The sequence below is a fragment of the Panthera pardus genome, unplaced genomic scaffold, assembly GCF_024362965.1.
Source record: "Panthera pardus isolate Hobbes unplaced genomic scaffold, ASM2436296v1 HiC_scaffold_122, whole genome shotgun sequence".
NCBI lineage: Eukaryota > Metazoa > Chordata > Mammalia > Carnivora > Felidae > Panthera > Panthera pardus.
Window position 1 is genome coordinate 145710 of NW_026526680.1, and position 27233 is coordinate 172942.

The 27233-nt window shown below is 38.9% G+C and overlaps 1 long non-coding RNA gene across 1 annotated transcript; it reads right to left on the minus strand.

Moving 5' to 3' along the window:
- Positions 1–2456: 2456 nt before the first annotated feature.
- On the minus strand, positions 2457–12457 carry LOC109268592 (uncharacterized). Its single transcript, XR_008421452.1, has 4 exons — positions 12355–12457; positions 10090–10590; positions 4927–5034; positions 2457–2584 (listed from the first exon to the last, which is right to left on the minus strand). It is a non-coding gene; the product is annotated as an uncharacterized LOC109268592 (long non-coding RNA).
- Positions 12458–27233: the final 14776 nt, after the last annotated feature.

Here is a 27233-nt window from a genome sequence, read left to right on the forward strand (position 1 = left end):
AACTTCCATCTTCTAGAGATTCTTAGCCACGCTGGGGAATATTATACAGCAGTGAAAATGAAGAGACTATAGCTACAAGCGGTCAAACTCTGTATCCCATTAATTTGCTCTACACACCTAAGGAAATAAAACTGCCGTGAGAATTTTCCTTCTGTATGCAGTGGATATCATACAGTCTGTGTTAACAGTGTGGGCACTGAATAATGCATGCAGGGTCTACAATATCTCTACCATAAAAATTCTGTAAGTTCTTTGTAATCATTATTCCAATTGGCATATTGAATGGAAAGTAACAAGTTAATATCCTTTGCTATAAGCAATGTAATTGAATCTCTCTCAGCCTCTCTCTCTCTCTCTAACACAAAGGCACCCAAAAACACACACATGCATCAATATCTCTTCACAGTAATTACATTGTATCAGAAAAATTTGAGGAGTGTATAGTTAGTGCCTAAGGAAAACGAATGGGAATTATAGAACTGCGACCAAATAGATGTTATCATTTCTAAGTCTCCAAATCAATACTGATGTTAAATGTCCCTTGATTCTTTCACTCACATAATTTTGCTAGATGCTAGGGGTATGCATAGGTATCAAAGCCAATTTCAGATTTCAGTACCAATGGACTTAAGCCCCTGCTGTCATTACACTCCTGGGTTGGTAAAGCAGCAAAACATGGGAAATCCTAAACCATCAGTGTAAGAGTAATGCTTTTCTGTAGCAAAGCTAATCTCCAGTTCAGAGAGTGTATCAACAGCCCAGTTCAGATACTGACAGCCAAGTTCTCATCAAATGAGGTGCTAGACTATGAAACTCAGATTTTGCTCTAAACAATGGCAAAAGTCTCAGGGAACGTCAAAGGCTCTAGATAGTTCCTGGAAACACAGGGATAACAAGTATAAGAAGCTTCATTGAAACTCTGAAGTCCATAAACTTCAATGGCAGGACTGAAACTGAAGAACACTGAATTGGAAATGACAGGGGAAATACGGATTAAAAATAAACTTAATGTGTGAAAGAAGAAAACTCCAACCATTTGGAAGTTGATTGATAACAGCTGAGGTTGAAAATAATCGAGGTACTTATTAGGTCCTGGATTTTTAGGTCCTGGATTATTAGGTCCTGGATTATTGGTCCTTGATTTTTAAAATTTGCTTGAACCAATGTGCTAATGTGTACTTCATTTGTTTCTCATACTTATGAGTGAATCATTCATATTCATATCAGTATTTTAATAAGAATTTTATAAACAAGAAACACAGGGCTCTTTTTGTTTGTTTCTTTGGTTTTTTTTTTTAGATAAACTTTACATGCAACGTGGGGTAGAACTCACAGATCAAGAGGCACATGGCCCACCAACTAGGCCAACCACATGCCCCTGAGTATTGGCCTGGTTTGGGTTTTATTTTGTTTTCCTTTTTGAAAACATAGGGCTTTTAACTCATCCTTCACAAGACACTAATAGAAATATCACTGCTAGAACTAGATCGTGTAACTAGAACTCAGTGCCTACATGGACTATTTATGGAATCATTAGAAGGAACCCCACAGAATCCATTCTACTGACTTCATATTGCCAAACATTAAAAGTAATGGCAAATGTGATCTACATTTTCTCTTCTAGAAAAGAGATGCTCTCTCTGTCATTCTGGATTATAAGCAAAAGGAAAAAAAATCATTTCCAAAGAATCATTCCAGGGTGCCTGGGTGACTCCATCGGGTGAGTGTCTGATTTTGGCTCAGGTCATGATCACACGGTATGTGAGTTTGAGCCCCACGTCGGACTCTGTGCTGACAGGTAAGAGCCTGGAGCCTGCTTCACATTCTGTCTTCCTCTCTCTCTGCCCCAATCCCACTCGCACTCTGTCTCTCTCTGTCTCTTACAAAGTGAATAAATGTTAAAAAAAAATAAGTAAATAAAAAGAAGCATTCTAGCTACATTCAACCTCTTCATTTTTCAACCTCTTTTCCCATGGCCATGAAGGGAGAGACTCATCTTTCCTTTGAAGTTGAATCCCTCCCATATACTGATGAAGGAACAATAGAACTCAGTACAATGAGAAATTATCTCTTTAGAGTGCTCATACCCTTGAAGCCGTTGTTCTTTTGCCCTGTATTAGCCCTGAGAAGGTAATGCTGAGCCGTCTGAAGCATACTAAGTGTTAAGATGCAATATATACAATACTAAAGACTGAAAATCATTCCATGGCATGCCCAGAAGAGCAGTTCTTCTTGATTTAAAACAATGGTTCTTCTTGGTCACTGTTACACCTATGTCTCTTCCACAGAGAAATCTGCGCCAGTTAACAAAGTGCTTCAAAGCAACATGCCAAATAATACCGGAGGAAGTCGAAATAATTGTCTGAACCCCAGACATGCTTTGCATACTCATAGCATTTACATCAGGTTTAGGAAAGTAGACATACTTGCTCCTCTTTAGTATCAATCTTCAGGAGACTGGACTGCAGATCTTGGCATGACACCATGCTCCTCTCCCAAGTTTTCTCCTCTTTTGAAAAGTGGTAACAGCTTTTTCCACAGCAGTACCAGTTTCCTTGAAATGTGTCATCGTCTTCATTCCATGCTCATGGATTGGAAAACAAACATTGTTAAAATCCTGACACTACCCAAAGCAATCTACACATTCGATGCAATTTCTATCAAAATAACACCAGCGTTCTTCACAGAGCTAGAACAAACCCAAAATTTGTACGGAACCACAAAAGACACTGAATAGCCAAACGAATGTTAAAAAAGAAAACCAAAGCTGGACACATCACAATCCTGGATCAAGCTGTTCTACAAAGCTGTTTTCACCAAAACAGTATGGTACTGGCACAAAAGTAGACACATAGATCAACGAACAGAACGGAGAACCCAGAAACGGACCCACAAATGTACAGCCAGCTAATCTTTGACCAAGCAGGAAACAATATCCAAAGGAAAGAAGACAGTCTCTTCAGAAGGCAAATGGTGTTGGGAAAACGGGACAGCAACATGTAGAAGAATGAACCTGGACCACATTCTTATGCCATACACAAAAACAACTCAAAATGGATGACAGATCTAAATGTCAAAACCATCTAAATCCTAGAGTAGAAAACAGGCAACAATCTCTTTGACCTCACTCACAGGAACTTCTTACTTAAATGAAGACATGTCTTCAGGGGCAAGAGAAACAAAAGCAAAAACGAACTATTGGGACCTCATCAAGATAAAAACCTTCTGCACCGCGAAGGAAACAATCAGCAAAACTAAAAGGTAACCGACAGAATGGAAGAAAATATTTGCAAATGACATATCCGATAAAGGATTAGTATCCAAAATCTATAAAGAGCTTATGGAACTCAACACTCAAAAGGCAAATAATCCAATGAAGAAAGAGACAAAAGACATGAACAGACACTTTTCCAAAGGAGACATCCACATGGCCTACAGACACATGAAAAGATGCTCCACATCACTCATCATCAGGGAAATACAAATCAAAACCACAATGAGATACCACCTCACACCTGTCAGAATGGCTAAAATGAACAATTTGGGCAAGAACAGATGTTGGCAAGGATGTGGATAAAGGGGAACATTTTTGCACTGCTGGTGGGAATGCAAGCAGGTGCAGTCACTCTGGAAAACATCATGGCTGTTTCTTAAAAAATGAAACATAGAGCTACCCTATAATTAGAAACAATGATGGCACTACTAGGTATTTGCCCAAAGGACACACAAATGCTAATATGAAGTGTCACATGCACCCCAATGTTTTGCACCAGTTTCAATAATAGCTAAATCATGGAAAGAGCCCAAATGGCCATCACCGATGAATGGGTAAAGACGGTATATTCTACAATGGAATATCACTCAGCCATCAGAAGGAATGAAGTCTTGCATTTGTAACAATGTGGGTGCAAGTAGAGTGTATCGTGGTAAGCAAAATCAGTCAGAGAAAGAGAAATATAAGATTTCACTCATATGTGGAATTTAAGAAACAAATTAGATAAACATAGGGGAAGATAAGGAAAAACAAGCTAAAAACATAAAGGGAGGAAAACCGTAAGAAGCAAACCAGAAGAAACTCTTCAATACAGAGAAAAAACTGAGGGTTGCTGGAGGGCTGTTGGCTGAGAGGAGGGCCAAATGGGTGATGGGCATTAAGGGGGACACCTGTTGGGATGAGCACTAGGTGTTGTATATAAGTGACGATTTCCTAAATTCTACTCCTGAATGAATTACCAGACTACATATATGTTAACCAGCTGGGATTTAATAATTTCTTTTGAAAAAGTAATGTGTCATGATCTTTATCTTGAAAACAAAGCCACATGATCCTCAACCACAAGACCACTTAGAGACTTATGCTTTCTTTATGTATACATATATATATATATACATACATATATATATACACATATATACATACGTGTATGCATACATCTTGCTTACATCAGACTGAATGACTGAAAAATAGGTGGTTTTCCTGTATCCCAAACGTCTCATGTTGAGAATAGCTTTGGGGTCAAATTGTGGAGCCAGAGACTGATAGACGTCAGACCATTGTTAAAATGACACTGAGAAATCCTGACTTCCCAAGTACAGATACACTGCTCCAATAGGAAGCAGTTCTCCCTTCGGGAGAAATTCACCTAAGTGAATATAAGAGGGTGGTATTAATTCCAAGAGATCTAGACTGGAGAAAATTCATCCACAAGCAGAAAATACTCAATCAAATCAACATGACTTTGTGAAAGTCAAGAATTCAATTAGCTAGAAGAAAGAAAATGGATTTAATTTTAAAAAGTGAGAAAAATTAAAGGACTTGACAAATTCAATGTGAAGTTTTAAAATGATACATTAAAATTGAACAGAATGAGATAATCCCATGGAGGAAAAAACTGTAAACTATCAGTATAATCATTCAGTACATACCTGTAGTGGGTAGTAAAATTAAGTGATCTTCAACTTCTGCTAAGGAAGCATTCTTGTCTTCTGGTTCTTTCATATCTTGCCTGATTTCTCCAGAACACCTGTGAAAAACTTCAATTCATTTTATAAAACTAAGGTCTTGAATGCTTGTAATAGATCATTTTATTATAATCACTTACTCTACTTCTAAATGGCACAGTGAGTGGCGCTGACTAAATGAAAGTACGATCAGAGAAACTGCCAGGTTACAATATGTTGAAGTGCCAGAACATAAAACAGATTTTTAAATAAAATGATAACTTGCTATACATTACTTTGGAAGTACGTGAGACAGGAATCAACTTCTATAAAACAGAAATGTAAACAGGAAGTGAAATATACTTTTAGTTTCTACGCCACTTACTCTTCAAATAATGATTACACAGTTGGTGAAATGAAGTAGCCAGTATTTTATTTAGCATGTAGTATTTGCACAGGAAGCTAAACACCAGGGATTTGACTCTCCTCTAGTACAAGCTTATAATTAATACACTGAATATACATAGAGGAAGAGCACACATGGCGACTTCTAACATGCAAAAAGTAAGTGAAAAATCTCTGAGCAAATTGGCAGTATCTTCTCCAAACTCACACATAAAAAAGTGTAAAATCACGCAGTGTATGGCTCTTTAAGTGTACAAAGACGGAAAGAAAGGTCCCTTAAGGATTTGTTACGCAGCTAGGAATCGTCATTTCCAGCTCTCTACCACCCATCACTGAACCAAATGCAACGTCTACTTGTAAAACTCCAACATCAATTGCACAGTCTCCTGATGTACTCCGTGGCAATAAATATAACTACTGCTTCAACTCAGTCATCCATTCCAGTGTTCATATACTGGATCTGAATTGAAAAGACACCTTAAAGGGCCCCTGGATGGCTCAGTTGGTTAAGCGTCTGACCTGGGCTCAAGTCATGATCTCACAGTTCATGAGTTGGGCCCCGCATCTGGCTCACTGTTATCGGCACAGAGGCCACTTCGGATCCTCTGTCCCACTCTCCCTGGGTCCACCCCCCACCCCTCCTGTGCTCTCTCTATCTCTTTCTCTCAACCATAAATAAAAACCATTTAAAAAAAAAAAACACCCACATTAAGACCTCCTGTACCTAAATACTACCATTTCTTGGCACCAATCAATTCCCTTCTCCTTTCCTTTTTGTCCATCCAAGGACACGTAGTACAGAACCAATTTTGGCAGGACCTCCAAGAAGCTTGCAGCATAGTCTTTATGCACATCTAAAAATAGCCAGCTTCACTGGGGCTCTTGGCTAACACTCCATTGAGCAAGCCACTCTTGATCTCAGGGTCGTGAGGTCAGGCCCAAGTTGGGTGGGGAGCCTCCTTGAAAAATTTAAAAAAAAATTTTTTTTTAATGTATAAAATAGCCAATTTTGGAGCACATTTGTCATTCACCATCTCATCTCCCCTCAAGGTTCTGAAACTCAAGTGACAAAAAAAGATCACAAAATTGTACACATACAAACTAATGTGACCAACGCTTAGATTTTCTTCACCATTTCACCTCTCAATATAACACACTATCGTTCTTAAAGCACACTCTTTTCTCAATTCAACAGCTATTTCAAGTATTTATACTTTGTCTAAATTATCTGGTGCACCTCCTTGCCCCTTCCTCTCAGAACATGGCCTCATCTGCTCCTTTGCATGGAAACAGTCACCAGCAAGGATACCTTCTCCTCACCTTCCTGCACCTCCTCCTATAGATAACACAGGTATCTCTCACTCTACCCCAGAAAAAAATGAGCTTTGCATTGAACAAGTGTGAAACTCTCACCCCTGCTCTGGATTTCATCCCGTATCGAATCTTTGGTGATCTTGATCTCCTACTGTCAATTTCTCTCTTGAACCCTCCACAGTTTCCTTCTCATGGTTCCCTTCTCTTGCATATGATCAAGTCAGCTTTCCCACAAAGTTCCTGTCCTCCTTTTTCATATTTTTTTGTAACAGAGTTCTTTTCTTTACTCTCAGATTGGGTGCTAACATAAGATTGTTCACATTCCTTCATTCATGAGACACTTACCACATTGCTCGCAGAACTGGTTTTTCTTCCTTAGTTAGCAAGTTGTTAGCTACCCCAAATTGTAGCCAGGACCTTAAGCATTACATTTATTTACTTTGCTAGTCATTTCATCTCATCTCCCTACTTCTCTCACATGCTGTAACTAATGCACATTCAATTACTCCCTTCATACATTTTATACATAGTGTTATTGCCTCTTTGTGGATTTCCTGAAATATTACTATTTATTGTATTTGTTTTGCACTGTTGCATCTTATAAAAATGTATCGTGACATGCACAAACTTTTGTGCTCTTGCTTTGTTTTTCCATTTCATATGCTCTTGCTAAATTTCATGCATATTGTTGAATACCATTGTCATTGTCTTGACTGTCACATACATTCCATTGGCAAATCAATTGCAGAGATCTCATTTACTCTCCCATTAATGATCTTTTGAGTAGTTGTGATATGTTCCACATTGTGAATAGCACTGCTACGAACTGTCCTGTAGAAGTTCATTTCTGTGTATGTGCAAGTATATCTGTTGGATATATACTTAGGGTGAGAATTACTGAATCGTGTCGAGCTGTAGAAGACAGTACCAAACTCGCTAAGTGTTTCTATCAGGTAATACTGCCTTTAACAACGCTCGAGATCATATACATCCACATATTTTCAAGGCTTGGTAAATGTTTCGCTTATCCATAATTAAAATAAATGCTTTTCTGTATTCACTGATCTCGGAATTCACTGATCTGTATTCACTGTATTCTCTGTATCTGCTTCCTAATGTGTGAAAGAGTTTTAGCCATTACAGTCAGGCTTTGACCATACCCACTATCCCACTGGAGCTACTCTAGAAAATATCATTTCGGTCTCTCTCTTGCCAAATTTAATAAGCATATCTCTAGCCATTATAATACCTGATCCTCCTGTACAATTTGGAACTCTGGACTACCTTTGCCTTCTCCCCATGATACCATAATGTTTTGGACTCCCACCTACTTGTTTAACCAAGCATCATGGTTTTTCACTGTTTTTACTCATCTTTTACCTCCAGCTAAATGTTGATTTATCCTAAGAATCCTTCGCCTCACCCTTGTTCTTCTAGCCTGATCTACTCTCCCTGGTTTCACAAGGCAGAGCTTGGTCCAGCTTCTGCTTTCCTCTATGATATCTTCCAGTATCTTTCATCCAGGCATCTTCCTTGATCTCCAGACTTTTAATACCACCGTGTACGTGCTGATGGTCTGTGTCTGCTGTTAAAACCTACTCTAACAGACAAGACCAATCTCATTCCTTCTGGTCATCTCCACTGATATGTCCAAGCACCTCACTCCTTACTGTTATTAGCACACCTACGCAAACACCAAACCGTACTTAGTGTTCTTCTTGTGTTCTCTGTAATATTTATTGGAATACATTCACCAAGGTGTGTAAGCCTCATGTCAAATGGTATCACTGATTCAAATGTCTCCCTCACGCACTCATATTCTAGCAATTCTTATTGAAGATTTCTCATAAATGGTGCCTACCCTTCATTTCTTCTTCATAACACTAATTCAGTCATTCTAACTAACCCTGATTCCTGAAACATCCTGTTATCTTCTCCTTCCACCCACTTGCCGGATGTTGAGATTGACCTTTCCCAAATCCCTATCGCCTCATGGGACAGGAGTCATGTTTTTCCCTCACATAAAACCTTTCGGTGGTTTCTTTTGTTTTTAGAACAAATCTAAAATTTCTTAAGATATTAAAATTATCAAAACGTGCATACCTAGGCAAACCTATTTATAGCTACTTCTTAATTCTCCTAAAGCATCCAGTTCTTTGGTTCTTGTTTTCTATGCCTGGATAAGTAGTCTCTCTACCCCAAGCTTCCTGATTAAGTCCTACCTATCCTTTACATCATATCAATTATTATCTCCTGGAGGAAAGTTTTCTGGCCCTCAGCATGAAGTATTCTATTCAGCTGATATCTTGAAGCCTTTACCCCAGCACTAATAATATTTTATTTTAAAAACTGTTTACAGGGCACCTGGGAGGCTGTCAGCCGAGTGTCTGACTTCGGCTCAGGTCTTGATCTTAGGGTTCATGATTTCCAGCTGCTCATCAGGTTCCCTGCTGTCAGCACAGAGCCCACTTAGGATCTTCTGCCTTCCTCTCTTTCTGCCCCCGACCCCAGCTCATGCTCTCTCTCTCTCTCTCTTTCTCTCTCAAACATAACTAAGACATTAAAAATACATAGGAGCGCCTGGGTGGCTCAATCAGTTAAGCATCTGACTTCTGCTCAGGTCGTGATCTCGCAGTTGATGAGTTTGAGCTCAGCACCAGGCTCTGCATCTGTGGTGAGGAGACTACTTGGAATTCTCTCTCTCTCCCTCTCTCTCTCTCCCCCCCTTCCATTTGCATACCCTCTGTCTCTCTCTCAAAAGTAAACAAACAAACAAACCTCATCTTGAAAAAAGAATAACTTTCATTTTGAAAAAAATCCCCTTTATACTGAGCTCATTAAGTGCTGACTGTTTAAAATTCCTGTATCTTTAGTATCTATTATACATACTCCCTGACCCAGAGAAGATACTCAAAATTGTTGTGGAATAAATGAACCGAAGGATTAAAAATTCAGGAAGAAGATATTAAAAACAAGTGTTTTCTATACATTTTTAACAATCGATGTGAAAAATATAAAAATGATATAAAAATAGATCAACCTTATATTCCTCTGTGATTTAATCAGTATTGCAGTATGATAAGGAGTGTACTACTCAAGGAAGATTTTTCCAATTCTCTGGTCATATGGAAAACTTCCTCCTTCACAAAATATAAAGATGAATATATATGTAAACCTCACTGTACATTTCAGGAAAATTTTGTGCCATTACAGCCATGACATACACTATTTCGTGTGGTGTAAAAGCTAAGTGATGGCAAAATAGCAAAATCATTGTCATCAACATTATAAACACCATCGTGATTACTAACATTTCTATAGGACTCTATAGTTTACAAAGGCTCAGCAGAAATTCAGTTATGGTATCTCATTTTTCACGCTGCTCCTTGTTCTCATAAAAAAAAAAATGTGTGTGTGCCCGATACTCACGCATATATCTTAAGCCTGTGCTTGCCAGCAGGAGGAAAATACATGTAACTCCCAGGGTTAATGCAACCTTACGCCGTGGAAATTCTGTACAGATTCAGAAAGCAAAATATATAGTAAGCATTGAGCTTAGGAAAGCCCTCAGAGTTGGAACAAAATGGAATTCATTCTGGAATTGGAAATGAATATCCCTTTTTACTGTGATTACAAATATCCTTGAATTTTACATTTACATATACCCCTTGATCTATGAAGAACCGGACAAATAACGTCAAATATACAGAAACCCAATTATCATGATTTCATTTCTTCTTACTTGAAATCATATTTTCACAAAATAAGAAAGCAAACAAAAAACTTTACCTCTCCTTTCATCCTTTGAATATCTTTCGTCCATCTGTCTCCTTGAATAGGGTGATATCGGAGTCGTGCACATCGCTCTCTACTCGCTCATTTTTGAGGACAGTAGGCAAAGAACACAGTTCGAATCCTGTGCAATGTGGCCTGAGGCATTAAAATGGCAATATTTATCATTACGTAACAGGGACAGCTAAATGAATAAGCATGATCATCTGAAATAAACAGGTTAAAGCAAGTATCTGGGAATATTAGGGAAATTTTTTTTCATCTTTATAATGCCTTACAACAGAGATTCTACACAATTAAATAATGGTCCACGACCATTTATGGGCTTGTTATGTTAAGCATTCACTTCTTTCAAAATCATTGAATTCATGGCCAAAATTTAATAATTGATATATACCATACTCACCTAAACCTCTAGGCTTATATCATCTTTTGAAAATTACGTTTGATCACTTAGTGCATGTGTTATGCCCAAATGGCAATTATATTGACACCAAATAGACTAAGCCCTTCTTACTAAGGACACACACACACCATTTTGACCAACACTGCGCCTGCTACATTGCTTATGTCAGACCCCGCTCATTCATTCATATTATCCCTTGAACTTTAGAGTCAGTGGATCATGACTCCTTTTTAAAGTATGAGGAAAATATGAAACTCATGAGGTTCAAGGAAGGGAGTTTAGGAAGTAACATTAAATGAGGGTGGTGATTGGTTTCTTTTCTGTTTGTGGATGAGGAAAACTGAGCCTTAAGGAATATATATAGTATTCCCAATGTCAGACTGTAAATGATACACTTTAGTTAAAATAAACATATATTATAAATATATATAAATAAACATGCATAAATATGTTAAATGATAGTCTAGTTCAAGTAAATATATGTCAAAATATTAAGTTATATTTTAATGGGAAATATAAATATATACTTAGTTCAAGTCATATATATGTTCAAGTTCATATATATGTCATAAAAATAGCTTATTCATATTTATCCAAAAATATGATCCTTCACCTACACTTGGTTTATAGAAATAATATTTTCACAAAAAATACATAATAATCTCTCTCCCCTAGAAATAAAATACACAGTGATTAAAGAGGAGAAAATATTTTCCCTAAAAGAATAGTTTTGGTAAGTGTAGAAAGAATCAGATAACTGGTTTTCCTCAATAGATATGGATTTTGGATTTTTAAAAGATCTTAATATTTCACCATTTAATTACATTATACTGTTGGGAAACTTGAACAATCATCAAATAATGATAAAATGTATATACACAGTGTCATTTTTTTTTTCAATAAATATTCTCTCTACAAAAGTGCCAAATTATAAATCTTGTCTTAAGGTCGTGTATTCCTAGCTAACTGGTTTTTGTTTAGTGGTATTGGAATTGAACAAAACAATAAGAAACAAAATAATAAGAAACTAAACTTGGAAATATAAAGCTGGATTTATTTTGCTAGAAAAATACTCCTATTGTCAAAGATTCCAACTTTTGTATTACACTTAACTGAAAGAAGAGAGAATTTAACCTTTGGATAGTTCACTGCTAACCAGTTAGGTAGCACCCATAGAGATAAGAGGGGAAAAAATCACAGATTTATACCGTCTGAAAAAGAATCACATACTCCTTAAAACACGTCAGGATTAAAAAAATCATATTCTGCATCAGAAATATTCTGATCCACTCCTTTCCTCATTTGCAGAATAAAGTTAACGTTCGATATGGATTAACACAGATCCAGGAGTCAGTTCTTGGGGCAACAGTCCAAAGCCCTCCCAATTTTGTCCACAGCTTTCCCATAGCAAATGCTACTTTATCCCTCTCTGCTGGACAATGTGACAGCACAGGCACGGGTCACCCAACCTCACTGGCTGCAATACCTCATCGTACCTGGGATTTCACAGCAGGAAAAGAGCTTGGTCAGGATCACAGCTACGATGATGTGCTGGCTCTGCGGGCTTTTCGCCTCTGCCCTGACTCCACAAGGTACTAGTTGACGTGCTTGACTGACTCTCAGAGAGACCGTGTCAGGAGAAAGATAGCCGATGGCCATGTGACATTAGATACTCCCCCGCATGGTTTCCACTGGCCTCAGGGTCTCCTTTCTCCTGCACTCTGTGTCAGACAGGAGTCCTAGAGACCTCAAATGCTGAAGTTTGCAGACATTCTGTGGATCGGTACAAACCTGAGCTTCAGCAGTTACCTTGAAGCATAAAAAAACAAAAAGGCATTCTCAAAATCTCATGAGGTTAGGAAATGCTTAACAATAAATGTAAAAATTTATCAAAATAAAAAGGGAAATATCCACATTCAACCTGACATGATTCTTACTTTTTCTTTTTATAGAATGAAGTTAAGTTACCAATAGCTTTATTTTTACTATTTATATGTATAAATATTATAAAATGTGTACAAATTTTGGACTATTTTTAACAAACATCCTGAGGATAGCCATATTGCTTAGGATATTACAGAAAATCTAAATACATAAAAATTGAGAAAAATGATTTGAATAATAGCACATTCCTACTTACTTCTTGTGTCCTCTTTAACTGCCTGAAGAAACAGAGCCTTTACATAATAAAAATTAGGACAGAAAGAAAGAGACATGTTTAAACACTTAAATAGGTTTGACTGTGCTCCTTTTAAAGCATTAAAGTCAAATTCATCTATTCAACCTCTTGTAGCAAAAACTATCAAAGCATTTTTAAGACTATATTATGTGTTTAATTCAATGAGCAGCTCTATGCCCTATTTACCCCTACAAGTAAATGCTAGGAAGGAACAAAAACAGTTGTGTTTTTTTTTTTTCATATCAACCACATTGATCTGTCCATCTGAAGGGCCCCAATGATGAGATGCTTCAAAACTCTTCTTAGAAATGTGCAGTAATAACAACAAATCCACCTCGATGCCAGCCACACCAGGGGAAGTCTTTTCAAAAGCACTTTCTCCTGGTTGGAGCTCCCTTTTCCATGACTCCCAAAGCACAACTGTCTCATCCTCTTCTAAATACTGGTGGGAACACATGTGAAGTCTCTAGCTTTCTTTTTTCTGGTTTGCCTTTGGCTCACGCTGTTTCTTTTTAAGATCTAGCTCATTGCTTTCAGGAAGTAAGTTTCTGACACGAATAGAGATAATAAAGAAAGCCTTCTACAAATTTCCCATGCAAAAGGGCTCTCTCTTAAAGGCAAACACGGTTTTCAAGCATGCCTATGGACTGTGATCTGCCAGGCCCCGGGGTGTAATTCCTCTGCACGGCAGCCAGACATCTCTATGCCTTATGTCAAATTCCCCAGTGCCAAACGACCTCATTTAACAGAAATGTATTTCATCGTTTCTTTTGCTACCATTATATACCTCACTGGTAAGGAATGATTAAGCCAGCACATGGACTTTGGACGTGTATTTTAGAGGGTGAAGAGTACCCTTCATGGCCCTGAAGTACCCAAGAGTTTCAGACCTCTAAACTCTCAGGGCAACGTTGTCTTCCGGGTTATGGGTGATAAAACCCGCTGCAGTTTATTCCCCTTGTGCTTCCGAAGCAGCAGCTGAGTGAAGTGACTGACTTTGGAAGTCCCATGCTCTTCAGCAGCATCCAGCAGACCTTCTATGCAAATGAGTCTGCTGGGAGATTGGGCTTCAGGATCAGAAGCTATTAGGTGGTATTGAAAAACAGGTGTGTATGTCAGGAACCAAGCAGAAAATGGACTCTAAAAGTTAGCCCAGGTTCCAGGAATGTGTTGCCTCCAATCTTTTACAAAGTTGTTGTTTGTTTGTTTGTTTGTTTAATATTAACAAATCATCTGATACATATCTATCCCTACAAATTTGGAACAAAGCACCAATGAAAAGCAATTATTAGCAATTTCATCCTTGGGGTTCTTTAAATAAGATGCCGGCTTTATCATACCTAAAATAGATAGACTAGGTTCCAGAAAACCTTTCAAACTATATAGCCTTAAATATTTTATAAATAGTATTTACAGCAAGTAAAAAGAGTATTATGGTTAGAATATACGCATATTACGATACTTTTAGGATTGACTTGTTAAATTTTCTATTTTGGGAATGAGGCTACTTTTAATTAGTTTATGGAAAAACGTTAACCCCAAAGATCTCTGTGTCTTTAAAACACCCACACACTTTTTTACCCCAACATCAATGTATTTTTAGTGCTTCTTAAAATGATTCTTATACCTCTTTTCTACTTCGACTTTTATTTTTCCTGTAAGGTTTCACTAAAACATCACTCATGCTCACTGTCTTTACATTCACCAAGCCTCGCCTGCATCAAAGAAAAGTGCATACAATAATGACATCGAGCAAAAAAGCTTAAGGTGGTGGAAATCATGATTTAACCCCAAGATGAAATAATGAGTAAGTAAAGTGAGAGGGAGAGAGAGAGAAGGGATGATGATAACATGTCAAGAGAACAAGCAGTGTGGTAGCAGAATCTAACTAAACTCATGTGAAATTTATAACAAAGCAGGCAGACTGCATAAAATTTTGAAATAATATCCCAAGAGCAAAGGTGCAAGAGGAAGTAGGTTTTCGTTTGTATTTTTCATATTATGTTTTTCTTATGTACTATTCTCACTTATTTCTTCTTGTCTACTAAAATTGGAAAAAGGCAAGAGGGTATGAAGAAATCATGACTCCAGAATTCTTGGCAATGTTACAAGGCAAAAAATTGGGACAAGTGATGTACTTTGAAAATAAATAGGAGCTTGTGCGAAAAGAAATGAAAGGCATGAATGGAGACAGTTTGCTTTATTTCTGAACTTTGAGTCTTTCCATGTGTATTTGTTAGTCAATAACACACATTAGTGCATTACATCTCAAATTATTTGGGAGCACTTCTTTTATACTTGTGCCTTTAGTAGTTAACGATTTTTCCTTCTGCAATCACTGCTTCTCTTGAAATTTTTTCTTACCTTAGTTTCAAGAACAATCTTTAGTTCAGTAAAGCTGTCAGTAGAAACAGCACTATCGTTTAAAGCACAAAGGATCATTTCCTCTTAATGGGGTTTGTGAGCAAAGGGCTAAGAAAGAATTCTTGAGGCATCTTTGGTGCAAAAAAGGTGATTTTATTAAAGCCCAGTGACAGGACCTGTGGACAAAGAGAGCTATCTTGGGATTGTGAGAAGTGACTGATTATATATTGTTTAGTTAGTGGGGATTAAGGACAGCTTAAGCCTCTAAGGAATTTGGAATCAAGGTTTTCAGGGCCATGAGGAGCTAGCCACACTTAAGATAAGGTTATTTTTAGTTTTTTTTAATTTTTTTTTTAATGTACATCTAAATTAGTCAGCATATAGTGCAGCAATGATTTCAGGAGTAGATTCCTTAATGCCCCTTACGCACTTAACCCAACCCCCTCCCACAACCCCTCCAGTAACCCTCTCTTTGTTCTCCATATTCAAGAGTCTCTTTTGTCCCCCCTCCCTCTTTTCCTATTATTTTGCTTCCCTTCCCTTCTGTTCATCGGTTCTGTGTCTTAAAGTTCTCATATGAGTGAAGTCATATGATATTTGCCTTTCTCTGACTGACTAATTTGCTTAGGACAATATTCTCTGGCTCCATCCACATAGTTGCACTTGCCAAGATTTCATTCTTTTGGATTGGCGAGTAATACTCCATTGTGTGTGTGTGTGTGTGTGTGTGTGTGTGTATGTGTGTGTGTAACACATCTTCTTGATCCATTCATCCATCAAAGGAAATTTGGGCTCTTTCCACACTTTGGCTATTGTTGATAGTGCTGCTATAAGCATTGGGGTGCATGTGTCCTTTCAAAACAGCACACCTGTATCCCTTGGATTAATGCCTAGTAGTGCAATTGCTGGGTCATAGGGTAGATCTATTTTTAATTTTTGAGGGACCTCCATTACTATATTCCAGAGTGACTGTACCACTTTGCATTCCCACCAGCAGTGCAAAAAAGATTCTCTTTCTCCTCATCCTCGCCAACATCTGTTGTTGGCTGAGATGTTAATGGTTGCCATTCTGACAGGTGTGAGGTGGTTTCTCATCGTGGTTTTGGTTTGTATTCTCCTGATGATGAGTGATGAGGAGTATCTTTTCATGTGTCGGTTGGCCATCTGGATGTCTTCTTTGGAGGAGTGTCTATTCATGTGTTTTGCCCGTTTCTTCACTGGATTATTTGTTTTCTGGGTGTAGAGTTAGATAAGTTCTTTATAGATTTTGGATACTAACCCTTTGTCTGATATGTCTTGCAAATATGTTCTCCCATTCTGTCGGTTGCCTTTTAGTTTTGGTGATTGTTTCCTTCGCTGTCCAGAAGCTTTTTATTCTGATGAGGTCCCAGTAATTCATTTATGCTTTTGTTTCCCTTGCCTCCAGAGACGTGTTGAGTAAGACGTTGCTGCGGCCAAGATCAAAGAGGTTTCTGCCTGCTTTCTCCCCGAGGATTTTGATGGCTTCCTGTCTTACGTTGAGGTCTTTCATCCACTTTGAGTTTATTTTTGTGGATGGTGTAAGAAAGTGGTCCAGGTTCATTCTCCTGCATGTCGCTCTCCAGTTTCCCAGCACCACTTGCTGAAGAGATTGTCTTTATTCCATTGGATATTGCTTCCTGCTCTGTCAAAGATTAGGTGGCCATCCACTTATGGGTCCATTTCTCGTTTCTCTATTCTGTTCCATTGATCTGAGCATCTGTTCTTGTGCCAGCACTGTTTTTGTGCCATACTGCCTTGATGATACAGCTTTGCAGTATAGCTTGAAGTCTGGGATTTTGATGCCTCCTGCTTTGGTTTTCTTTTTCAAGATTTCTTTGACTCTTTGGGGTCTTTCCTGGTTGCATACCAATTTTAGGATTATTTGTTCTAGCTCTGGGAAGAATGCTAGTGTTATATCTATAGAGATTGCATTGAATATGTAGATTGCTTTGGGTAGTATCGACATTTTAACAATATTTCTTCTTCCTATCCAGGAGCATGGAATCTTTTTCCCTTTTTTTGTGTCTTCTTCAATTTCTTTCATAAGCTTTCTATAGTTTTCAGTGTATAGATTCTGCACCTTTTTGGTTACATTTATTCCTAGGTATTTTATGGGTTTTGGTGCAACTGTAAGTGGGATCGATTCCTTGATTACCCTTTCTGTCGCTTCATTGTTGGTGTATAGGAATGCAACCTATTTCTGGGCATTGCTTTTCTCTCCTGCAACTTTGCTCAATTCATGAATCACTTCTAGCAGTTTTTTGGTGGAACCCTTTGGGTTTTCCATAAGGAGTATCATGTCAACTCCGAAGAGTGAAAGTTTGACCTCCTCCTGGCCAATTTGCATGCTTTTATTTCTTTGTGTTTTCTGATTGCTGAGTTCAAATCTTCCACTACTATGTTGAATAACTGTGGTGAGAGTGGACGTTCCTGTCTTGTTCCTGACCTTAGGGAGAAAGCTTTCCATTTTTCCCCATTGAGGATGATATTAGCCTTGGGTCATTCACATATGGCTTTTTGATCTTGTGGTTTGATCCTTCTATCCCTACTTTCTTGAGGGTTTTTATCAAGAAAGGATGCTGTATTTTGTCAAATGCTTTCTCTGCATCTATTCAGAGGATTTTATTATTCTTGTCCTTTCTTTTATTGATGTGATGAATCGTATTGATTGTTTTGCAGATATTGACCCAGCCCTACATCCCAGGTATAAACTCCACTCAGTCGTGGTGAATAATTTTCTTAATGTATTGTTGGAGCTGTTTGGCTAATAGTTTTTGAGGATTTTACATCCATGTACACAGGGAAATTAGTCTGTAGTTCTCCTTTTTAGTGGGGTCTCTGTCTGGTTTTGGAATCAACATAATGCTGGCTTCATAGAAAGCGTTTGGAAGTTTTCCTTCCATTTCTATTTTTTGGAACAGTTTCAAGAGAATGGGTGTTAACTCTTCCTTAAATGTTTGGTAGAATTCCCCCTGGAAAGCCTTCTGGCCCTGGACTCTTGTTTTTTGGCAGATTTTTGATTACTAATTCGATTTCCTTACTGGTTATGGATCTGTTCAAATTTTCTATTTCTTCCTGTTTCAGTTTTGGTAGTGTATAGGTTTCGAGGAATTAGTCCACTTCATCCAGATTGCCTATTTTACTGACAAAAATTGCTCATAATATCCTCTGATGATTGATTTTATTTCTGTTGTGTTGGTTGTGACCTCTCCTCTTTCATTCTTGATTTTACTTATTTGGGTCCTTTTCTTTTTCTTCTTGATCAAACTGGCTAGTGGTTTATCATTTTTGTTAATTTCTGCTCTAATCTTTATTACTTCCTGTATTCTGCTGGTTTGGGGTGTAATTTGCTGTTCTTTTCCAAGCTCCTTAAGGTGTAAGGTTGTGTACCTGAGATCTTTCTTCTTTCTTTAGGAAGGCCTGGATTGCTATATACTTTCTTCTTTTGACCGCCTTTGTTGCGTCTCAGAGTTTTGGGGATGTGGTGCTATCATTTTCATTGACTTCCATACACTTTTTAATTTCCTCTTTAACCTCTTGGCTAGCCCATTCATTCCTTAATAAGATGTGCTTTAGGTTCCAAGTATTTGTTACCTTTCCAAATTTTTTCCTGTGGTTGATTTCAAGTTTCATAACGTTGTGGTCTGAAAACATGCATGGTATGATCTTGATATTTTTGCACTTGTTGAGGGCTGATTTGTGTCCCAGTATGTGGTCTATTCTGGAGAATGTTCCACGTGGACTGGCGAAGAATATATTCTTCTGCTTTAGGATGAAATGTTCTGAATACACTGATAAAAGTCTAGCCAGGCTTTTCAAAAAGAAAAGGGAGATGACCCAAATAGATAAAATCATGAATGAAAGTGGAATTATTGCAAAAAATCCCTCAGAAATACAAGCAATTATCAGGGAATACTATGAAGAATTATGTGCTAACAAACTGGACAACCTGGAAGAAATAGACAAATTCCTAAACACCCACACACTTCCAAAACTCAACCGGGAAGAAATAGAAAGCTCGAACAGACACATAACCAGCGATGAAATTGAATCAGTTAACAAACATCTCCCAACAAACAACATTCCAGGACCAGATGGCTTCCCAGGGGAGATCTACCAGGCTTTTAAAGCAGAGATAATACCTAACCTTCTCAAGCTGTTCCAAAAAATAGAAAGGTAAGGAAAACTTCCAGACTCATTCTATGAAGCCAGCATTACTTTCATTCCTAAACCAGGCGGAGGCCCAGGGGAAAAAAAAAAAACCCTACAGGCCAATATCCCTGATGAATATGGATGCAAAAATCCTCAATAAGATGCTAGCAAATCGATTTAGACAGCATATAAAAAGAATTATACACAATGATCAAGTAGGATGCATTCCTGGACTGCAGGGCTGGTTCAACATTCGCAAATCAATCAATTTGATACATCACATTAATAAAAGAAAAGATAAGAACCATATGATCCTGTCTATGATGCAGAAAAAGCATTCAACAAAATTCAGCATCCTTGCTTAACAACCCTTGAGAAAGTCGGGATAGAAGGAACACAAAGATCATAAAAGCCATTTATGAAAAGCCCACAGCTAATATCATCCTCAAAGGAAAAAAAACTGACAGCTTTCCCCCTGAGACCAGGAACACGACAGGGACATCCACGCTCATCTCTGCTGTTTAACATAGTGTTGGAAGTGCTAGCATCAGCAATCAGACAACAAAAGGAAATCAAGGCATCAAAATAGGCAATGATGATGTCAAGCATTCACTTTTTGCAGGTGACATGATATTATAGGTGGAAAACCCGATAGACTCCACCAAAAGTCTGATAGAACTGTTACATGAATTCAGCCTAGTCGCAGGATACAAAATCAATGTACAGAAATCAGTTGCATTCTTATACACTAATAATGAAGCAACAGAAAGACAAATAAAGAAACTGATCCCATTCACAATTGCACCAAGAAGCATAAAATACCTAGGAATAAACTTAACCACAGATGGAAAAGATGTGTTTGCTGAGCACTATAGCTTATGAGGGTATTGAAGAAGACATAAAGACATGGAAAAACATTCCATGCTCATGGATTGGAAGAATAAATATTGTGGATGGCGGCGTAGGAGGACGCTGGGCTCACCGCACGTCCTGCCGATCACTTAGATTCCACCTACACCTGCCTAAATAACCCAGAAAACCGCCAGAGGATTAGCAGAATGGAGTCTCCGGAGCCAAGGGCAGACGAGAGGCCCACGGAAGAGGGTAGGAAGGGCGGCGAGGCGGTGCGCCCTCCACGGACTGGCGGAAGGGAGCCGGGGTGGAGGGGCAGCTCGCCGGCCAAGCAGAGCCCCCGAGTCTGGCTGGCAAAAGTGGAGGGGCCTGACGGACTGTGTTCCGACATCAAGCGCAATTTAGCGTCTGGGAGGTCATAAGGTAACAGCTCTGCTCAGAAAGCCGGAAGGCTGGAGGACAAAGGGAGGGAGAGCTGCTGAGCCCCCGGACGACAGAGCTCAGCTTGGCGGGGAACAAAGGCGCTCGCCAGCGCCATCTCCCCCGCCCATTCCCCAGCCAAAATCCCAAAGAGAACAAGTTCCTGCAAGGGAACTTGCTCGCTCCGCGCAAACACCCAACTCTGTGCTTCTGTGGAGGCAAATCTCCGGCAGCGGATCTGACTCCCTCCCGCTGCCACAGGGCCCCTCCTGAAGTGGATCACCTAAGGAGAAGCGAGCTAAGCCTGCCCCTCCTGCCCCCGTGCACCTTGCCTACCCACCCCAGCTAATACGCCAGATCCCCAGCACCACAAGCCTGGCAGCGTGCAAGTATCCCAGACGGGCCATGCCACCCCACAGTGAATCCCGCCCCTAAGACAGGGGAAGAGAAGGCACACACCAGTCTGACTGTGGCCCCAGCGGTGGGCTGGGGGCAGACATCAGGTTGGACTGCGGCTCCGCCCACCAAATCCAGTTATACACCACAGCACAGGGGAAGTGCCCTGCAGGTCCTCACCACTCCAGGGACTATCCAAAATGACCAAACGGAAGAATTCCCCTCAGAAGAATCTCCAGGAAATAACAACAGCTAAGGAACTGATCAAAAAGGATTTAAATAATATAACAGAAAGTGAATTTAGAATAATAGTCATAAAATTAATCGCTGGGCTTGAAAACAGTATAGAGGACAGCAGAGAATCTCTTGCCACAGAGATCAAGGGACTAAGGAACAGTCACGAGGAACTGAAAAGCGCTTTAAAAGAAATGCAAAACAAAATGGAAACGACGACGGCTCGGATTGAAGAGGCAGAGGAGAGAATAAGTGAACTAGAAGATAAAGTTATGGAAAAAGAGGAAGCTGAGAGAAAGAGAGATAAAAAAATCCAGGAGTATGAGGGGAAAATTAGAGAACTAAGTGATACACTAAAAAGAAATAATATACGCATAATTGGTATCCCAGAGGAGGAAGACAGAGGGAAAGGTGCTGAAGGGGTACTTGAAGAAATTATAGTTGAGAACTTCCCTGAACTGGGGAAGGAAAAAGGCATTGAAATCCAAGAGGCACAGAGAACTCCCTTCAGACGGAACTTGAATCGATCTTCTGCACGACATATCATAGTGAAACTGGCAAAATACAAGGATAAAGAGAAAATTCTGAAAGCAGCAAGGGATAAACGTGCCCTCACATATAAAGGGAGACCTATAAGACTCGTGACTGATCTCTCTTTTGAAACTTGGCAGGCCAGAAAGGCTTGGTACGATATCTTCAGTGTGCTAAACAGAAAAAATATGCAGCCGAGAATCCTTTATCCAGCAAGTCTGTCATTTAGAATGGAAGGAGAGATAAAGGTCTTCCCAAACAAACAAAAACTGAAGGAATTCGTCACCACTAAACCAGCCCTACAAGAGATCCTAAGGGGGATCCTGTGAGACAAAGTACCAGAGACATCGCTACAAGCATAAAACATACAGACATCACAATGACTCTAAACCCGTATCTTTCTATAATAACACTGAATGTAAATGGACTAAATGCGCCAACCAAAAGACATAGGGTATCAGAATGGATAAAAAAAACAAGACCCATCTATTTGCTGTCTACAAGAGACTCATTTTAGATCTGAGGACACCTTTAGATTGAGAGTGAGGGGATGGAGAACTATCTATCATGCTCCTGGAAGCCAAAAGAAAGCTGGAGTAGCCATACTTATATCAGACAAACTAGACTTTAAAGTCTGTAACAAGAGATGAAGAAGGGCATTATATAATAATTACAGGTTCTATCCATCAGGAAGAGCTAACAATTATAAATGTCTATGCGCCGAATACCGGAGCCCCCAAATATATAAAACAATTACTCATAAACATGACCAACCTTATTGATAAGAATGTGGTCATTGCAGGGGACTTTAACACCCCACTTACAGAAATGGATAGATCATCTAGACACACAGTCAATAAAGAAACAAGGGCCCTGAATGATACATTGGATCAGATGGACTTGACAGATATATTTAGAACTCTGCATCCCAAAGCAACAGAATATACTTTCTTCTCGAGTGCACATGGAACATTCTCCAAGATAGATCATATACTGGGTCACAAAACAGCCCTTCATAAGTTTACAAGAATTGAAATTATACCATGCATACTTTCAGACCACAATGCTATGAAGCTTGAAATCAACCACAGGAAAAAGTCTGGAAAACCTCCAAAAGCATGGAGGTTAAAGAACACCCTACTAATGAATGAGTGGGTCAACCAGGCAATTAGAGAAGAAATTAAAATATATATGGAAACAAACGGAAATGAAAATACAACAATCCAAATGCTTTGGGATGCCGCGAAGGCAGTCCTGAGAGGAAAATAAATTGCAATCCAGGCCTGTCTCAAGAAACAAGAAAAATCCCAAATACAAAATCTAAGAGCACACCTAAAGGAAATAGAAGCAGAACAGCAAAGGCAGCCTGAACCCAGCAGAAGAGAAATAATAAAGAAGAGAGCAGAAATAATATAGAACCTAAAAAACTGTAGAGCAGATCAACAAAACCAAGAGTTGGTTTTTTAAAAAAATAAAATTGACAAACATCTAGCCAGGCTTCTCAAAAAGAAAAGAGACATGACCCAAATAGATAAAACCATGAATGAAAATGGAATTATTACAACCAATCCCTCAGAGATACAAACAATTATCAGGGAATACTATGAAAAATTATATGCCAACAAATTGGACAACCTGGAAGAAATGGACAAATTCCTAAACACCCACACTCTTCCAAAACTCAATCAGGAGGAAATAGAAAGCTTGAACAGACCCATAACCAGCGAAGAAATTGACTCTGTTATCAAAAATCTCCCAATAAGAGTCCAGGACCAGATGGTTTCCCAGGGGAGTTCTACCAGACGTTTAAAGCAGAGATAATACCTATCCTTCTCAAGCTATTCCAAGAAATAAAAAGGTAAGGAAAACTTCCAGACTCATTCTATGAAGCCAGTATTACTTTGATTCTTAAACCAGACAGAGACCCAGTAAAAAAAGACAACTACAGGCCAATATCCCTGATGAATATGGATGCAAAAATTCTCAATAAGATACTAGCAAATCGAATTCAATGGCATATAAAAAGAATTATTCGCCATGATCAAGTGGGATTCATTCCTGGGATGCAGGGCTGGTTCAACATTCACAAATCAATCAACGTGATACATCACATTAACAAAAAAAAAAAAGAGAAGAACCATATGATCCTGTCAATCGATGCAGAAAAGGCCTTTGACAAAATCCAGCACCCTTTCTTAATAAAAACCCTGGAGAAAGTCGGGATAGAAGGAACATACTTAAAGATCATAAAGGCCATTTATGAAAAGCCCACAGCTAACATCATCCTCAACGGGGAAAAACTGAGAGCTTTTTCCCTGAGACCAGGAACACGACAGGGATGCCCACTATCACCGCGGTTGTTTAACATAGTGCTGGAAGTTCTAGCATCAGCAATCAGACAACAAAAGGAAATGAAAGGCATCAAAATTGAGAAAGATGAAGTCAAGCTTTCGCTTTTTGCAGATGTCATGATATTATACATGGAAAATCCAATAGATCCACCAAAAGTCTGCTAGAACTGATACATGAATTCAGCAAAGTTGCAGGATACCAAATCAATGTACAGAAGTCAATTTCATGCTTATACACTAATAATGAAGCAACAGAAAGACAAATAAAGACATTGTTCCCATTCACAATCGCACCAAGAGGCATAAAATACCTAGGAATAAATCTAACCAAAGATGTAAAAGATCTGTATGCTGAAAACTATAGAAAGCTTATGAAGGTAATTGAAGAAGATATAAAGAAATGGAAAGACATTCCTTGCTCATGGGTTGGAAGAATAAATATAGTCAAAATGTCAATACTACCCAAAGCTATCTACACATTCAATGCAATCCCACTCAAAATTGCACCAGCATTCTTCTCGAAACTAGAACAAGCAATCCTAAAATTCCTATGGAACCACAAAAGGCCCCGAATAGCCAAAGTAATTTTGAAGAAGAAGACCAAAGCAGGAGGCATCACAATCCCAGACTTTCGCCTCTACTACCAAGCTGTAATCATCAAGACAGCATGGTATTGGCATAAAAACAGACCAATGGAATGGAATAGAAACCCCAGAACCAGACCCACAAACGTATGGTGAACTCATCTTAGACAAAGCAGGAAAGAACATCCAATGGAAAAAAGTCTCTTTAACAAATGGTGCTGGAAGAACTGGACAGAGACATGCAGAAGGTTGGAAATAGACCACTTTCTCACACCATTCACAAAAATAAACTCAAAATGGATAAAGGACCTGAATGTGAGACAGGAAACCATCAAAACCTTAGAGGAGAAGGCAGGAAAAGCCTCTCTGACCTCAGTCGTAGCAATCTCTTACTCGGCACATCCCCAAAGGCAAGGGAATTAAAAGCAAAAGTGAATTACTGGGACCTTATGAAGATAAAAAGCTTCTCTGCACAGCAAAGGAAACAACCAACAAAACTAAAAGGCAACCAACGGAATGGGAAAAGAGATTGGCAAATGACATATCGGACAAAGGGCTAGTATCCAAAATCTATAAAGAGCTCACCAAACTCCACACCCGAAAAACAAATAACCCAGTGAAGAATTGGGCAGAAAACATGAATAGACACTTCTCTAAAGAAGACATCCGGATGGCCAACAGGCACATGAAAAGATGTTCAACGTCGCTCCTTATCAGGGAAATACAAATCAAAACCGCACTCAGATATGACGTCACGCCAGTCAGAGGGGCCAAAATGAACAAATCAGGAGACTATAGATGCTGGAGAGGATGTGAAGAAACGGGAACCCTCTTGCACTGTTGGTGGGAATGCAAATTGGTCAGCCGCTCTGGAAAGCAGTGTGGAGGTTCCTCAGAAAATTAAAAATAGACCTACCCTATGACCCAGCAATAGCACTGCTAGGAATTTATCCAAGGGATACAGGAGTACTGATGCATAGGGGCACTTGTACCCCAATGTTTACAGCAGCACTCTCAACAATAGCCAAAATATGGAAAGAGCCTAAATGTCCATCAACTGATGAATGGATAAAGAAATTGTGGTTTATATACACAATGGATACTACATGGCAATGAGAAAAAATGAAATATGTATGGCCTTTTGTAGCAACGTGAATGGAACTGGAGAGTGTGATGTTAAGTGAAATAAGCCATACAGAGAAAGACAGATACCATATGGTTTCACTCTTATGTGGATCCTGAGAAACGTAATAGAAACCCATGGGGGAGGGGAAGGAAAAAAAAAAAAAGAGTTTAGAGTGGAAGAGAGCCAAAGCATAAGAGACTGTTAAAAACTGAGAACAAACTGAGGGTTGATGGGGGGTGGGAGGGAGGGGAGGGTGGGTGATGTGTATTGAGGAGGGAACCTTTTGGGATGAGCACTGGGTGTTGTATGGAAACCAATTAGACAGTAAATTTCATACATTAAAAAAAATAAATAAATAAAAGGAAGAATAAATATTGTTAAAATGTTAATACTACCCAAAGATATGTACACATTCAATGTAATCCCAATCAATATTGCACCAGCATTCTTCTCGAAGCTAGAACAACCAATCCTAAAATTTTATGGACCCACAAAAGACCCTGAATAGCCAAAGTAATTTTGAAGAGGACCAAAGTGGGAGGCATCACAGTCCCAGACTTTAGCCTCTACTACAAACCTGTAATCATCATGACTGCATGGTATTGGCACCAAAATAGACACATAGACCAAAGGAATAAAATAGAAACCCCAGAATTAGACCCACAAAAGGATGGCCAACTCATCTTTGACCAAGCAAGAAAGAATATCCAATGGAAAAAAGACAGTGTCTTTAACAAACGGTGCTGGGAGAACTGCACAGCAACATGCAGAAAGATGAAACTAGACCACTTTCTTACACCATTCACAAGAACAAACTCAAAATGGATAAAAGACCTGAATGTGAGACAGGAAAGCATCAAAACCCTAGAGGAGAAAGCAGGAAAAAACCTCTCTGACCTCAGCCACAGCAATTTTTTACTTGACACATCGCCAAAGGCAAGGGAATTAAAAGCAAAAAGGAACTATTGGGATCTTATGAAGATAAAAAGCTTCTGCACTGCCAAGGAAACAATCAACAAATCTAAAAGGCAACCAACGGAATGGGAAAAGAGATTGGCAAATGACATATCGGACAAAGGGCTAGTATCCAAAATCTATAAAGAGCTCACCAGACTCCACACCCGAAAAACAAATAATCCAATGAAGAAATGGACAGAAAGCATGA